Source organism: Canis lupus, chromosome 3, assembly GCF_011100685.1.
Source record: "Canis lupus familiaris isolate Mischka breed German Shepherd chromosome 3, alternate assembly UU_Cfam_GSD_1.0, whole genome shotgun sequence".
Classification (NCBI taxonomy): Eukaryota; Metazoa; Chordata; class Mammalia; order Carnivora; family Canidae; genus Canis; species Canis lupus.
Window position 1 is genome coordinate 21,482,473 of NC_049224.1, and position 16,596 is coordinate 21,499,068.

The window sequence follows — 16,596 nt, forward strand, 5'->3', positions numbered from 1 at the left end:
CTCGGGTCTAGTAAGGACTACTTCCAGTCCATCTGGCTATTTCCAAGATTCTTTTGAAAACATTATGAAACAATGACCAATAAACAATATCATAGAATGATTGTTCATAATTAATCATATTTAAGTAGTTTGAGTAAACGTTCATAATAATTTCACACATTAAAAAGGCTGTTCTGTATGGGAACAAAGAAGACTATTTTTGGTATTAGGGAAAGAAGCTGTCAATAATGTTAAATCCAATTTAAACTTGTATGTTTTCAAAATTTTATGTAGAGAAAATAGTTCTAATTGTTATTTTCTGCTTATTTAGGTGAGAAATAAACTATAACAGATTCTTTTTACTTTGTTCAGTGTTTTCTGTAAATTATAAAACCTCATCATTAAAAAAAAAGATCAAAACACCTCAACATTACACTTGACTACAACTGGTGGCACCTGGCTGGCTCAGTGGGTGGAGCATGTGACCTGTAATCTCAAGGGCCATGAGTTCAAGCCTCACATAGAGACTACTCAAAAAAAATTTTTTTTTGATTAAAAAAAAAACACAAAAAATACTCGAGGGACACCTGGGTGGCTCAGTCGGTTGGGTGTCTGACTTGTGGTTTCAGCTTAAGTTGTGATCTCAGGGTTGTAGGATCAAGCCCCACATGGGGCTCTCTCTGGATTCAATGCAGAGTTTGCAAGACATTATCTTCCTTTCCCTCTCCTTCCCCCACTGCTCCACCCTCCCACTCCTTGCTTTCAAGCATGCTCTCTATAAAATAAATAAATAAAATCTTAAAAAAAATTAACAACTCTTTTTCATATTTAGGGGTTCATTAAATACTTCTAAGATACTAAGTTTCTGACATTTGGCATATTATTTTCTGCCTTTAATCCTTGCCTTTGAAAACAAATCATATGGAAATAACATCTATAAAGTAGTGTTGTGCTGTAGTCACATATGTCTCCTTCTTTTCTTATAGATAATTGAGTTATGACAAGGAAACAATTACTAGATCAACAGCCTTTGTCTGATCAAGAAGCTACTACAGAATTGGACTAGGATTTGAGGTGGTCTTAAAAACATCTTGGATTGCTCAGGTTCTGCTCATTTCAGGACTACAGAATCAAAGGGTGCCTGGGTGGCTCAGTCAGGTGAGTGACGGACTCTTGATTTCAGCTCAGGTCATGATCGCAAGGTTGTGAGATAGAGCCCTGCCACAGGCTCTGTGCTCAATGTGGAGTCTGCTTGGGATTCTCTCTCCCTCTTCCTATGCCCCTCCCCTCTACTGGTGCACAGGTGTTCTCTCTCTCAAACCAATAAATAAAATTTTGAAAAAAAAAGGCTAAAGGATTGAATGGACTGATTAGATTAGTTAAAATAAATTTGGGTTTCTTCTAATATTAACTCAGACTCATTCTAGGGTTGTAACATCACCCTCAGTCTCTTTCTCAAGGAAACCAATCTCCTAAGTGTATATTCCTACACTTAATATCATAATCATCATACTGAAAATTATCTATGTTTGGATTTCTAGAGACTTCTCCTGACAGAAGAATATCCTGATCCCTATAAACCATTCACTGTAGTTTGGTGGGTAAAAGTGGGGTGTTTCAGCTTTGTACTTTCCATTGGTAACATCTGCTTTTCTCATATGCTTTAGTTATACAGAAATGATCTCTAGAGGATGTCAAATGCCCTTATTCCTTTCCTGGATATTCTTTAAAGTATATTTTCAAACTTCCCCACTAATTAAATTCTTCCTTTTCCTTTTCCTGTTTAAAAACTTCATTGTGCTATGCAAAATAGAGGCCTTGATTTCAGGGAAATGGGCTACATTATCATTTACTCCTTGAATTGTCAAAATAGGAAGTGATTCCACCAAATAAGAAAAGAAACATGCATAAAATCTACACTCTTTTCGACAATACAGTCAGCAAAGTCCAATATGAAGTAGAGGCTGGGGGTTGTGGAGAGGTGGGAAATAGACGACAACATACTAGCCTATTACGTACACGGTGATGCTTGATCTTTGCCTATCAATTTTTAAATCATCTATGTTACCTGGGCTGAAGGTGAAAAGCTGTTATCAGTTTTTTGGTTCATTCAATTCATTTACAGTTGAAATATATTGAAAAACCTCCTAAAACTTGGAACTCATCATGTTTGCCTTGTACATTTGCATCTAGGTTGCTAACTCCTGTTCTGAATGGGTGTCCATAATCATCCAACTTTAGGGTATTCATTCATAAATGTTTCTCTAAATAGCCTATGAGTTCACCATCACTAGTCATAACAGTGTCTCTGTGCAATCTGTATCAGCCATTTTCAAGGAAGATTAGTTATTAAAATGCCATTCCAAATTTTAAAAGTTTGGGGATCTGAATAATAACTTTTTGCCTCACATTTGAATGACTATTCTTTAGAAAGAAATCAGCTACATGTCAATCAGAATATGCCTAAAGGGCAACATGCTTAAGTTTACTTTGAATAAAACAGAACTGACATGATGTCAATTTAATAATAGATTGTATTTAAGTCCTAGTGATCATATAGGCAATTAGTAAGCGACAAATGAAGTTCATTTTAATATAGATACCGCAACCATATCTTATATTGAAAATGTACATACTGGTTAGAAAACTAGTTGAGTCTCTAAACATGTATCACTCAAAATTAATCATAATAATAGTCTTTTTAGATTTTCTTGCCTCAACGATTTGCTTCTAAATTACGTTGCTTTAATTTTTTTTTATTTTAAATTCCAAATTTTTACTTGTTTTAAATGATCTTTATCATTTCCGGCAATAATCACAGCCAGTGTTTTTGAGAACTTATTGTTAAACTGTGCTAATTTAAAACTTTACATGGATCATCTCACTTATACATCACCAAAATCCTATAAAAAAGTAATTTCATTATCTTCATTTTACATTTGAGAAAAATTGAAATACAGAGAAATCAAGTTATATGAACAGCGGTGAGTCTAATATGCAGACCCACATCAGTATAATTCTAAGTCAAAATTCTTATTCATGATCCGATTATTTGCTGACCAAGTGACAAAGTGCCCCAAAGTGACAGCCAACTATGCTTATTTTGCATGCCACTTGACTAACTTTCCACCTGACTGCTTCATAGGAGCTGCTTGGTTTGAACTGTTTCTCAGCAACTAGCCTCTGTTATGACATCTAGCTCTCTCTGTTTTCACCTCTTTCCTAATTTAATTCCCAGCTTGTTTTCTTCCCAGTCATTTATGTCTTGTTCCAACATCTGCTCTGGTGGGTTTTAGAGAAAATGAAATGCTTCTTTCACTTACCCACAGGATTGCTCCCTAATCCCAGCAAGGTGACTGAACACTAACTAGTTTTGGATACACCTATTTCTGTATTACTTGTTTAGCCAATCCTATAAAAAATGGAAAAGTGTAAAAGAACATATGAAATGGCATAATGCCCATTCCTGAACTGGTCTGACTGATATATGGGTTTGGGTGGCTGAGGGGATGGTCTGGAAGTAGGTATGGCCTGAACAGTATGATTCTACACTGCTGGAAAGACTTAGAATCTCTCAGTTTTTTTCTATAAGACTGATACTTTGTCCATTTTTAATTTCGACTCAGGCCTCCTTATAGTTACTTTCAGGACCTCTCCCCCCCGATATGATTTATTAGTTTTTATAAATTATGAATATAACATATAATTTTTAGTACAGGTCAAGAAAAGAAAATGTGAATAAAGAAAAAAGTAGTTTTCCATCCTTCTTGAGATAGCCAATCATACCAGTTTTATGTATATTGGACCATTTTTCTATGGTCTTACAAACATGTGTTTATTATTTATATAATTGATTGCATGCATATGTGTATGTATGTATATATTTTTTTCTGTTTTGTTTTTACAAAAATGGTTGTCCTAAACATTGTAAAAGGATCATACAAGCAATAAGTAACTTACTTTTTTAAACAGTTGCATGATGTTCCACATTGTGGATACAACAGCCTCCTTCTGATGATAATCAAGCTATCCCTAAATTATTGTCATTACAACAAAACCATAGGACATTGTGGGATAATGCTTTTAATTTTTAAGATAGACATATATAGTACTAAAAATGGCTGAGTGTCATAAAAGGAAAGCACAGTCTCAGGAAAAATTTATGACCAAGGACTATAAAAAATATTTTTCCTGCAAAACTGCTCTTTCAATACTTATTTCTTTTTCTACTCTGTTGATGAGTAGGCTTATTTTATTAAAAATTAAAGTTTTATTAACAGCTCTTTTAAAATTATAAACTCACGTTGCTTATTCTCTTTTAACCATTATTTATTGACAAATAATGTTAGAAAACATTTCCAGAATTTGGTTCCTAACAACATCACACTGAGAATGGTTTCATGTTTTGTGAATGAATCTTTTTGAAATTCATTTTTAAATTTTTAATGATTTATTCCATGAATTATCTAGATAGAGAAGTTATATTAATGCTGCTAGTGGAGGAAAAAGAAAAACCTAAAGAGAAATTGGATTTTCAGGGATGAAAATATGGAACGCTCTTCATATTTCACCATATGATATGTACTGAAGATGGATGAATGTGGCAGATGCTGCATTTATACTTACTCCAAAATTACCCAGTAACAATTTATAATTTAGCTGACTTCATTCTATTAGTAACTTTGCATAATTTGTATGAACTAGCTTATCTTTCTAAGTGTAACGGCTTCTCTATGATTGAGGCTCAGCCTATAGCTACCTTTTGGTTTCAATTGGTCATTTAATCAATTTAAGCTGTTGGTCCTAATATTTCATGTGTCATTTCAGTGCCTGTAAATAATACTGTTTTATCTTTTTCTTTTTCTAATTATATCAATTCAAGGCACTTAGGCTTAAATTAATTTGAGGGAGACATATTTGGACTGATATAAATGGACTAGACATTTATATGTGCAAATTGGCTAACTATACTTCTAACATCCATTTATTTCTGTATTTAACGTAGAATGTGGAAACAGATGTAGCAATAATGATCCCAAATGTTTGAAAGAGTTGGATAATATTGGAGCAGTGTCTGGCTAAATCTGAAGGAGAAAATGCAATTGACATTGCCTGACACTCCCTGCTTTGAAAATAATCAGTGAATCTATTTAACAAAAAATCAGAAAAGAAATACTGTTTAAGTTCTATGGTTTTGTCAAGGACACCCAAATTTGTTATTGTAAACATCCTTTAAAAACAAATGTTATTGGGGCACCTGGGTGGCTCAGTGTTTGAGCGTCTGCCTTTGGCTCAGGTCGTGATCCTGGGGTCGAGGGATTGGGTCCCATATCAGACTCCCCACAGAGAGCCTGCTTCTCCCTCTGCCTATGTCTCTGCCTCTCTCTCTATTTCTCGTGAATGAATGAATGAATGAATGAATGAATGAATAAATAAATAAAATCTTTTAAATAAATGTTCTCCTGATAAATGAAGAAGCAAGTACTATAAAACATGGAAATTTCACCAATGGTTAAAACTGTAACAAGCAAAGTTTGAACATGAACTGGACTGATGCTTTACTCAGAAATGTTTTTGAATAAAATGATCTCTGTTAAGCTTGACAGGGAGGTGTAGGGGAGGGTATAGAGCTTTATAGAGCAAACACATTAGCAGATCACTTAAAAAACTCAATATACCAAGTATAAATTTAAAAAAAATCTAGTCATTAAAAGGCCATTGATGCATTTCCAATAAGTCTCAAACTTAATCCTCCACAGCTTGAAAACAACAGTACAGAATTTCTCAACAGTATTTTAAATTTCTCCTACTTTTTCCCAATATTCACTTAAAAAGGTGATCTTTCAATGCATAGCTACTGCTTATAATCATCAAAAAACATTCAGGAACATGTATTGCATGGTAGATGCTATATGGTAGATGCTATATGCTATATGCTTGCAGTAGTCAAGCTAGATTTATTTTTCTCTGTGAGGTGGTGAATAAAAAATTTAGGCTCAATATTAATCAAAGCTCAACAGAGTATGTATGTATTTATTTATCAACTATCACTTTTCTACTTTCCCAGTAATCAGTTTCTATCCTGTTCAAATCATGCAATCTCTATGACCTGCGGTTTCATCCTGTGCAAATTTTGGAACACAGACTCAAAATGGCAGGCTGAGCTTATGTTGGAAAACACACCCCTTCATTACAAATACATAGAATTACAGAGAAATTATTCAAATCATATAATTGGGTCTCAAAAGAAGAAATAAAATTCGCAGGTGCTTGAAACCAAGCAGGAACAAGCAGCAGTAGGTGGGATTCGGAGCTTGTGACCCATGAGACAGAGAGACTAACAGAGTCAGGCCTGGGCCTAGAAGAGTTAAGCAGTGTACCTGACACCCTCGTACCTTGCTTGGCAATCTCTCACAAAATAAAACAGATGTTTATCAACTTACCCAGCAATTTAACAGCTAGGTATTTTTTTCAAGAGAAATAATACCTAGTCTGCAGACATATAAAAAGATGAACACAGATGTTCACAGAAGGAAAAAATGAAACAGGAAAAACAAGCAAAATAGCTCTCACCTGGTGAACAGATAAACACAGTGTGTTACATCCATACAATGAAATATTATTCGGTCATAGAAGGAATGAACTATTTATAACATAAAACATGGATAAATCTCAAAAGCATTATGCTGTGTAAGAGAAGCCAGAAACAAAAAAGGACATGCCATATGGTTCTACACATCTGAAATTCTAGAAGAAGACATCACTAGTTTGTAATGACAGAAAGGGTATCAGTAGTTGCATAGGGTTGAAGTGGGATAAATGACTGCAAGGAGTTAGAAAATTTCTTGGGTACTGAGAATGTTCCACACATTAAATATATAGTACTTTTTACTGCATGGAAATGACATCTCAACAGTGCTGATTATGAAAAATTTAAAAACATGATTACCACAGAAGATGTGCTCACAGAAAAAAGTTGCAAAGAACACAAAGCCAAATGCTTTGAAAGACAGTCAATAGATGCAGGATACTGGATAAATCACATCCAACCCCAGATAAAAGTAGGGACGTGGACTGGATATATGTTATAGGGCTATGGAGTTATATATATGTATTATATATATTTATGCCTTAAATACATTCATAAATATATTCATGTCTTAAATATATTTTATTTAAAAAATCTTTTGTATTTTTTAAATAGAATTTAAAAATACCCTCTAGCATCTTTTAGAACTCTCAAAAAAATATCTGCTTATGATATAGATTATACTATGGGGCTGCTTCAAGCATAACTAAGAATATATTCATATGACATCTGTACATGCTAGCAAGGCAGGTACTTGAGGAAATACTATTGAGGAATATTTTATATGTAATATTCTTTAATTGGTAGTTAGAAATTCTAAAATATTATATGGTTTTTGCTCTCAAACAAAAATCTTCACACTCAGTTAAAAAGACCAGTCTAAAATAAAGTAACACTAAAACACATTTTTTGGGTAGAATACATGGCATGTCCATGTGGAGTTGAAAAGTTTAGAAAAAGGGGGATCACCTTTTCGCAGAGTGGGCCGTGTTTCCCGATGGTTCTCTGAGTGATTTTAGTTGTTATACAAATGAACTTCAAACCCAGGAAGTCATATTTTGTGCAATCAATTCCCTTCTAATTCTCTGACAATTATGTCAAGGAGAAAGACTAAATTTGGTGCTATTACATCTTTAATCCTTCCTAATATTTACTAAGCCCTCTCTCTTTTTATGAGAAAGCAGATCAGAATCAGGGCCTTAGGCAGGGAAAAATACCCAGGAAAATTTTTAAAAATATATTTACTTGGCATTTTATCCTCTTTATACTTCCTTTTTATTTATATCAATAATTGTTTTCATTTACTGAATTTGTGTTTCATATGTAAAATTTCTAGTATTTTCTACTTCCTCTTTCTTTATTTTATTCTGAAAATCTATGAGAATACAAACCAAAGCAGGATTATAAAAGAACAATAAAACCAAAACCAAAAAATCTGCTTCAGTAGTTTTAAAAAGACAGACGTTGTTTGCGAGATTTAAAATCTAAAACGTTAGCATTCTTCAAGCTTTCTGAAACTATTTTTATTAAAATGAAGCAAAATGGAATATACTCACACATAACAGACAATTCGTCAACAAAACAAAAACTTTTCCAACTTCTGCTTTAAAAATACTGACTACACCGATTTGTGTCTGACTCATAGCTGATACTTTGAATTGAGGAAGTTGCACTCCTTTTGAAATAGTAAGAAAAGGTCAGTCTTTATCCTTGGGGGAGTCATGTCAGTAGGGTTAAATGTCCTAAGATTCAGTGTTTTTAAATTAAAGTTATTTAAAGTGTAAGAAAAAGAACTAAGTGGAAAGGATAAATAATATTAAAAAGCAATAGGTTGCTAAAATCTTTGCTACCTATTGAGCATAGGTTACTTTTGAAAATGCCTTAATTTTTAATATCATAGAATCTCATTATAATTGTGGTGTTTATTTCACTTTTTTTCTGACAAACTAGATTTTAAAACCTGGTATACTATCGTATATTTAATGATGTCTAATAAATATCTTTGGTCAAGGAGTGAGAGTTTTTTCAAATTTTGATGAAAAGTTTTACGAAACTCAGCTTTACCCAAAAGATAGCTTAACTTTTGGTCCCAGACTTATCTTATTAACATTTCTTAAACTAATGACCCCTATAATGTGGACTGATACTGTTGTTTGACAGGCATGCCAAGCCAGAAATTTTGAGAAGTGTCCTCTATTTTTTTTTTAAAGATTTTATTTATTTATTCATGAGAGACACAGAGAGAGAGGCAGAGATACAGGCAGAGGGAGAAGCAGGCTTCATGCAGGGAGCCTGACGTGGGACTGGATCCCAGTGGGATCATTCCCTAGGCCAAAGGCAGATACTCAACTGCTGAGCCACTCAGGCTGTCCCAAGAAGTGTCCTGTATTAAATAGCTTAACTTTTAGTTATTATGTAAACTTGAGAAAACAACTTCTGGTTTAATAACTTCAGTCATCACAAGCCTATTTTAATTCCTTGGAAAACTCTTCCCCTTTCTCTTCTATTCTTATGAGGAAGAGTCAAAGGGAGGGGGAGAATTTTTGCTCTCTTCAGTGCAGTTTTACTAACTTCTAGTTTTTCTTTCTTTTCTTTTCTTTTCTTTTCTTTTCTTTTCTTTTCTTTTCTTTTCTTTCTTTTTTCTTTTCTTTTCTCCTTTTCTTTTTTCTTTTTTCTTTTTTTCATTCCATCCTTGTCCATGAGAGATACTCCCCTTGTGTAACCTACGCTTTACAGCAACATTATCCTGTAGACCTTTGGGTCATGGATCTACCTGCATCCATTGATGTAGAGATTTTGAGGTCATACGTTTCAAGAAGTGAAATAAAGCTTTTCTCCTCACATCTCTAATGACTTTTTTTTAGTCTAAAATAAAATTATTCTGGTTCATCTTAGAAGAATCATTGATTATGTTGCTATGTGTAATATTGTACTTATAATTAGTCAAGGAATAAGACTGGATATTAAAGATCATTGATAGGCAGGAGAAAATCATGCTAGGTTTAGTCACAATACTATTTCTAATGCTTGAAACTTACAACGGTCATTGGGACAGCTTTCCCTCTCCCCATAAGATTTCAGTAACAACTGAATTAACTTATCACTTAAGAGATAAACTGCTTGAAACAGAAGAGCTGGCTATTACATGGGATATATGAATATATATATTATATATATAATAACAGCAACAAAACTTTCAAGGGGAAAACACTATATAGTAATTAACAGGATTTCAATGTATTCATTTTTCTTTTTTTTTTCATTCATTTTTCTTTGGGTAGTTTTCAAAATTTTTTTTTAAATGTTTATTTATTTATGATAGTCACAGAGAGAGAAAGAGAGAGAGGCAGAGACACAGGCAGAGGGAGAAGCAGGCTCCATGCACCGGGAGCCCGACGTGGGATTCGATCCCGGGTCTCCAGGATCGCGCCCTGGGCCAAAGGCAGGCGCCAAACCCCTGCGCCACCCAGGGATCCCCTTTGGGTAGTTTTCTTACAGGAATAATTCTCTTGAGACTAGGTTGAAAAGCAATTTGAAATCATTTTTAGTTTAATTTTGATGAAACTGATTTTCCTTTTTTTTAAAGCCTTTTTTGTTCAGTTTAAGCTTTCTGTACCTTTTTTCTCCTACAAGCTAGATGCATCTCAGTGAAAAGACAACGTATTTAATTAAGCATGCCACCACCCAAGAAACCTTTACTTGAAGCATTAAGGGATTTGATCATCACATTTTAGCAAGATTCCACTACTAATTTAAATTGAAATAAAATTTAAAAATATTTTTTACATAATATACAAAATAAATGTGCTTATTTAAATTAAAATCAAATGTTAGTTTTGTTATTCAAGCTTCTTACCACTTTTTTTTTTCACATTCTTAAGACAGTTTTGTTACACCTATGAACAGGTATTGTTTGTTAGTGTGTGTTTAGGTGTGACAGTCATCTTCACTGAGTGGAGAAAAACAATGAAGGAAAAAACTCCTAGAAATGAGAGAATCACTTTTCAATTTCCAACTAAAGATAAATTCAGAGGAAATTCTTTAAATTGTTAAATGACAGAGTTGGATAGGACGTAAGAAAGAATATTTACCAATAAGGATTTTCAAAATAAGAACAGTGAGCTGTACTTCATCTTTCCTACAGGTATCAGGTATTTAAAATTGTTCTCTTCTCTGAATATGAGAACAAACATTACATACCCTTGTAAGTTTCCTTCTTGCTTGGCTTTTAATTTCTTTATAGTTTAATAACCCTAAGTGAACCTGGAAATATAAAGAAGGGAAAAAATAAATCTAATATTTTTCTAAAAGTACAATAGTTGAGCAAAAACATAATATATATTTGCATATTAAATATATGCATCTATGTACTTTTATATATTAAAGCACATTTAAAAGCAGTTTCATAGTGTTTATACACCAGATTGGAACCAATTACTTTAAAAAACTAGCTGTTGATCATTATGTTTTCAATTTTTCTAGTTTTTTCAGTGGCATATTTTAGGTTTAAAGAGGGATTCTTTTTACATGAAAATAAGTAAAACTATTGTAAAATATTTATATATATATAAAATATTTAGTGAACAAAACTATTTATACAGAATGCATTTAGTGAATATTTATACATTCTAGTAAATATTACCCGTAAGTTTTTTTGTAATGTTATATTGCAAGAAAAATGTTTTCATTATTCTGTGTTATTAAGTGCAATGTTTAAATGCATAATGAATCTTGAAATTCATTTTAGAATGGAACACCACATGGTGGCACTGTTTACTAAGAAACTGGTAAAGTATGATACCCTCACAGGGATTAGTGCGTTTTATAAACCGCTCTAGTTTTCTGTGTCTGTCAAATTGGTCATGCATTTCAACTGTTAAAAATGTGTACTGGATTCTTAAGTGTGAAAGTGGTAAATGCTTTTTATTCTATAAATTGTCTTATGTATACAGAGGCTATGACAGCGCCTTTCATGAGTATTGGAAAACTTAGAAAATAATTGTTGAATTTGGTTTGCTGACTTATACACTGTACATTTGCTTACAGATGAAAAGCAGTAGAGGGGCTCCTGGGTGGCTCAGTCAGTTAAGTGACTGCCTTCTCTCAGGTCATGATCCTGGGGTCCTGGGATGGAGCCCTGGGATCAAGCCCCACCCTTGGGCTCCCTGCTCAGTGGGGAGTCTCTTCTCCCTCTGTCCCTCCCCCTGTTCCCTCTCTCTCAAATAAATAAATCTTAAAAAAAAAAAAGCAAGAGAAGAAATCGAATAATAAATATCACCTAGAGGTTAGACTTTTCCACCAGTGTGTACTTTTAGAATACATAATAGAGATTGATTGAATAATGGTGGAGTGCTTTAAAGTGAGAACAAAGCGTTTAAGCATGAATACAGTGGATTTATACCCCCAGGTCACTGAAAGCTTCAGGATGAGATTGAGGAACAGCTAATATAGAACCTCCCTCCTCTTTTCCTACTGCCACATCTCCTTTCTTTGCCTCAAATCCATCAGTGATTTTTTTTTTCTATCCTGTTTAAATAATGAATTCAGTGACATTGGACCCTTGAACTATGTAGGGCTTAGGGGCCTCAACATCCTCCATAGTAAAAAAAAATCAGTGTATGGCATTTGATTACCCTAAAACTTAACTACTGATATCCTATTGTTGACAGAAAGCTTTACCAATAACAAACAGTAGATTAACACATATTTTGTATATGTATTCTATATTCTATTCTACAATAAAGTGAGCTAGAGAAAAAAATATTAGGAAAATCGTAAGAAAAACGCATTTACAGCACTGTACTGTATTTATCAAGAAAAATCCATGTGTAAGTGGACGTGCACAGTTCAAACCCATGTGTTCTCAACTGTACTGAGACCTTAAAATGTACACATATCTGGAGAAATTTCCTTTATTTTCTCCTTTGTTTTGTATAGAATAGTACATACATCTATGTTGTACAAAGCCGTGATAAGTTGCTATGGGATTTTATAGTCTTGGGACACAGGATGATGTAAATAATGTTTTTTTTGCACTTCTATCATTTATGCATTTAATTAATCCATAAAACCAGTCATGGTAAGCTGGATACATATAAACTCCAAGGAAAGGGAATTTCTGCAAATAATGGGAAATGATTCCCCTATAAAGGAATTAAAGCCTGATTCCCTGGTGGTTAATACATAAACTCCACTAGGTCAGGGTTCTTCATCTGCTGGGTTCACTGATATATGCAAGCATCTACTAAGTGTCTGATGTTAAGCAGGTGCTCCAAAAATATTTTGTTGTTGTTGTTTTTTAATGATTTTATTTATTTACTTGAGAGAGAGATTGAGAGAGAGTGCACAAGCAGGAGGAGAGGCAGGCAGAGGAAGAGGGAGGAGTAGGTTCCTTGCTGAGCAGAGAGCCAGACATGGGGCTTGATCCCAGGACCCTAAAATCACGACTTGGGCCAAAGGCAGACCCTTAACCCACTGAGCCACCCCGGTGCACCCCGGTGTCCCTGCTCTATAAATATTTGGAATGAATTGAACAAATAAATCTTTGAACTTCTAGCAAAATAAATCAAAAAGCTTTTTCTGTTAAGGAATATAGTAAAAGATGGCATGATATTGGAATAAGACCTAGAAGAATAAATAATTTATCTCATTTTAAAAGCTGGAGTTCCAATTTCTGGGGCTTCAACAAATAGAAACTTTTTAAATAAAATTTTATTTTATTTTATTTATTTATTTTTAAATAAAATTTTAAAATCAAATACAGTAAAAGTTAGCTAGAATTATAATTTCATGATGTTTGTATATAAAGTAGAGATATATTAACCGTATCATTCATGAAGATACTTGACAAGGAGTATATAGTTATTTGGAAGATATTTTTCCCCCCACAAAGAAATAAAGAACAATACAAGGTCAGGTGTGAGGATGAAGAGCCAGTGAATTCTGAACATTAATATGACTTGAACTCTGCCTCTGGCTGGAGCTTGAAGATTTTTATGCCCTGATCTAGGTATCATTGCAATGATGCCAATGATGAATGCTAAGATGATGGTTAGGGGTAATGGAAATATATTGATTTAGTTAATTTTGATCACTTGCCTTTGATCATTTATTTAGTTTTAGGTGCTGTTTAGGCAGTTTCCTGTGTGCTTTTTTGCTTTTACTATGTTTTTTTTTCTTTGAACAATGATAAAATTCCTCTCAGTAACTAGCCCCCTATTAGTGGGTTGGGTATATGGAGGCTTTTTGCAAGCCAGTGGGGACAACAAATCATTTATGGCTCTCTCACCTCTGGCATGATGATGGTAGGCAGAAAGAAGGTACACACTTCACCCTGCATTCCTTTCACATCCTCTTTCCTGGTCACTTGGTGTCTGTTGATTTCCTGCTCTCTTCCACCACCTAAAGCTGGCTTTCACATTCCTCTCTCTTCTCAGGTAGAAATTACTGAGTTCCCAAAATGAAAAGAAACAATTCTTGTGAGAGGCTCTGAGGCAGATCGCTGAAGACCACAGAGTGGGGCAGACTTTCTGGACTGAAAAGCCAACACTGCCACTGCTAGCTGTGTGGTTGTAGGCACACTACTTAGCCACTTTGTGCTTCAGTTTCATCACGTTTAAAAGAGTATTTACCCTCTGAGAGGATTGAATGAATTGTATAGGTAAAGCTTTCAGCAGAATAGCTGGCACATTTGCCTGCTAGCTTTATTAGGGGCAGGATTTTAGACATCTGTGTAGGAGAGGAAGGTGTTGGGAGGACCCTGGGGGCTCGAGCCTTCATGACATTGTGCCCCCCTTGTCAGCCACCTGCTTTACCTGAGCATAAGGCCCTTGTGCAACTGGGACCTGCGTTGATTCACTATCATCTGATCTTTTTGGATTTGAAGGAGTTTAAAAGGCAACACATTTTGACCAGAAAACTTCCCTCAAAACATAAACAGATGCCCTAAAAGTGTTTGAAGTTTTAAGATGCTGAAGCATGCTCTAGTATGAGGAAATTAATCACATATTAAGCTTCAAAATATTTCTTTTTAATAAGCAGTCACAAAGTTTGCTACTGAGAAGCATATACCCATATGCATTTCTGATAACTTAGTGTTACAGTTCCTCTAGTACAAATATTTGTGATATAATGTGAATTTTTTCTTTATGGGGAAAACTGACACTTTATCCTTTTTTTTTTTTTTTTAACTGTTAGGTAAATTTATTTATTTATTTATTTTATTTTTTTTTTTTTTATTGGTGTTCAATTTACTAACATACAGAATAACCCCCAGTGCCCGTCACCCATTCACTCCCACCCCCCGCCCTCCTCCCCTTCCAACACCCCTAGTTCGTTTCCCATAGTTAGCAGTCTTTACGTTCTGTCTCCCTTTCTGATATTTCCCACACATTTCTTCCCCCTTCCCTTATATTCCCTTTCACTATTATTTATATTCCCCAAATGAATGAGAACATATAATGTTTGTCCTTCTCCGACTGACTTACTTCACTCAGCATAATATCCTCCAGTTCCATCCACGTTGAGGCAAATGGTGGGTATTTGTCATTTCTAATAGCTGAGTAATATTCCATTGTATACATAAACCACATCTTCTTTATCCATTCGTCTTTCGTTGGACACAGAGGCTCCTTCCACAGTTTGGCTATCGTGGCCATTGCTGCTATAAACATCGGGGTGCAGGTGTCCCGGCGTTTCACTGCATCTGTATCTTTGGGGTAAATCCCCAGCAGTGCAATTGCTGGGTCGTAGGGCAGGTCTATTTTTAACTGTTTGAGGAACCTCCACACAGTTTTCCAGAGTGGCTGCACCAGTTCACATTCCCACCAACAGTGTATGAGGGTTCCCTTTTCTCCACATCCTCTCCAACATTTGTTGTTTCCTGCCTTGTTAATTTTCCCCATTCTCACTGGTGTGAGGTGGTATCTCATTGTGGTTTTGATTTGTATTTCCCTGATGGCAAGTGATGCAGAGCATTTTCTCATGTGCATGTTGGCCATGTCTATGTCTTCCTCTGTGAGATTTCTGTTCATGTCTTTTGCCCATTTCATGATTGGATTGTTTGTTTCTTTGGTGTTGAGTTTAATAAGTTCTTTATAGATCTTGGAAACTAGCCCTTCATCTGATATGTCATTTGCAAATATCTTCTCCCATTCTGTAGGTTGTCTTTGAGTTTTGTTGACTGTATCCTTTGCTGTGCAAAAGCTTCTTATCTTGATGAAGTCCCAATAGTTCATTTTTGCTTTTGTTTCTTTTGCCTTCATGGATGTATCTTGCAAGAAGTTACTATGGCCGAGTTCAAAAAGGGTGTTGCCTGTGTTCTTCTCTAGGATTTTGATGGAATCTTGTCTCACATTTAGATCTTTCATCCATTTTGAGTTTATCTTTGTGTATGGTGAAAGAGAGTGGTCTAGTTTCATTCTTCTGCATGTGGATGCCCAATTTTCCCAGCACCATTTATTGAAGAGACTGTCTTTCTTCCAATGGATAGTCTTTCCTCCTTTATCGAATATTAGTTGCCCATAAAGTTCAGGGTCCACTTCTGGATTCTCTATTTGACACTTTATCCTTATCCATACCTTATTTCTAAGTTTTAGAAAAGGAAATGATTCTCAGTTGAGATTTACTTGGTCTTCTTATAAAATGCATTATTAAGGCATTTAATATTAATATTAATTAATATTAGTTTTATAGGAACATTAATTAAGGAACATTAATTAACAATTAATTAAGGAACATTAAGGTAATTTTATATCAACTGGCTTATTGTAGGGTTGGTAAATCTGTGACTTCTTAAAAAATTCCAGTATAGTTAATATACAGTGTTATATTAGTATCAGGTGTACTGTATAGCAATTCAACAGTTCTATATATTACTCAGTGCTCATCCAACAAGCGCACTCCTTAATTTATCACCTATTTCACCCATCCCTCCAATCATCTCCCCTCTGGTGACCATCAGTTTGTTCTTTATAGTTAGGAGTCTGTTTTTGGGTTTGTCTCTTTTTTTCTTTCTTCATTTGTTTTGT

General features: G+C 34.5%; 1 long non-coding RNA gene across 15 annotated transcripts in view; it reads left to right on the forward strand.

The window, feature by feature from the left end:
* Positions 1-16,596, forward strand: part of LOC102154812 — a 171,804-nt gene that overhangs the window by 15,419 nt on the left and 139,789 nt on the right. For all 15 annotated transcript variants that reach the window (XR_005356759.1, XR_005356763.1, XR_005356762.1 and 12 more), the window contains exon 2: positions 966-1,137. This is a non-coding gene — a long non-coding RNA (uncharacterized LOC102154812). The remainder of the gene's footprint in view (positions 1-965; positions 1,138-16,596) is intronic.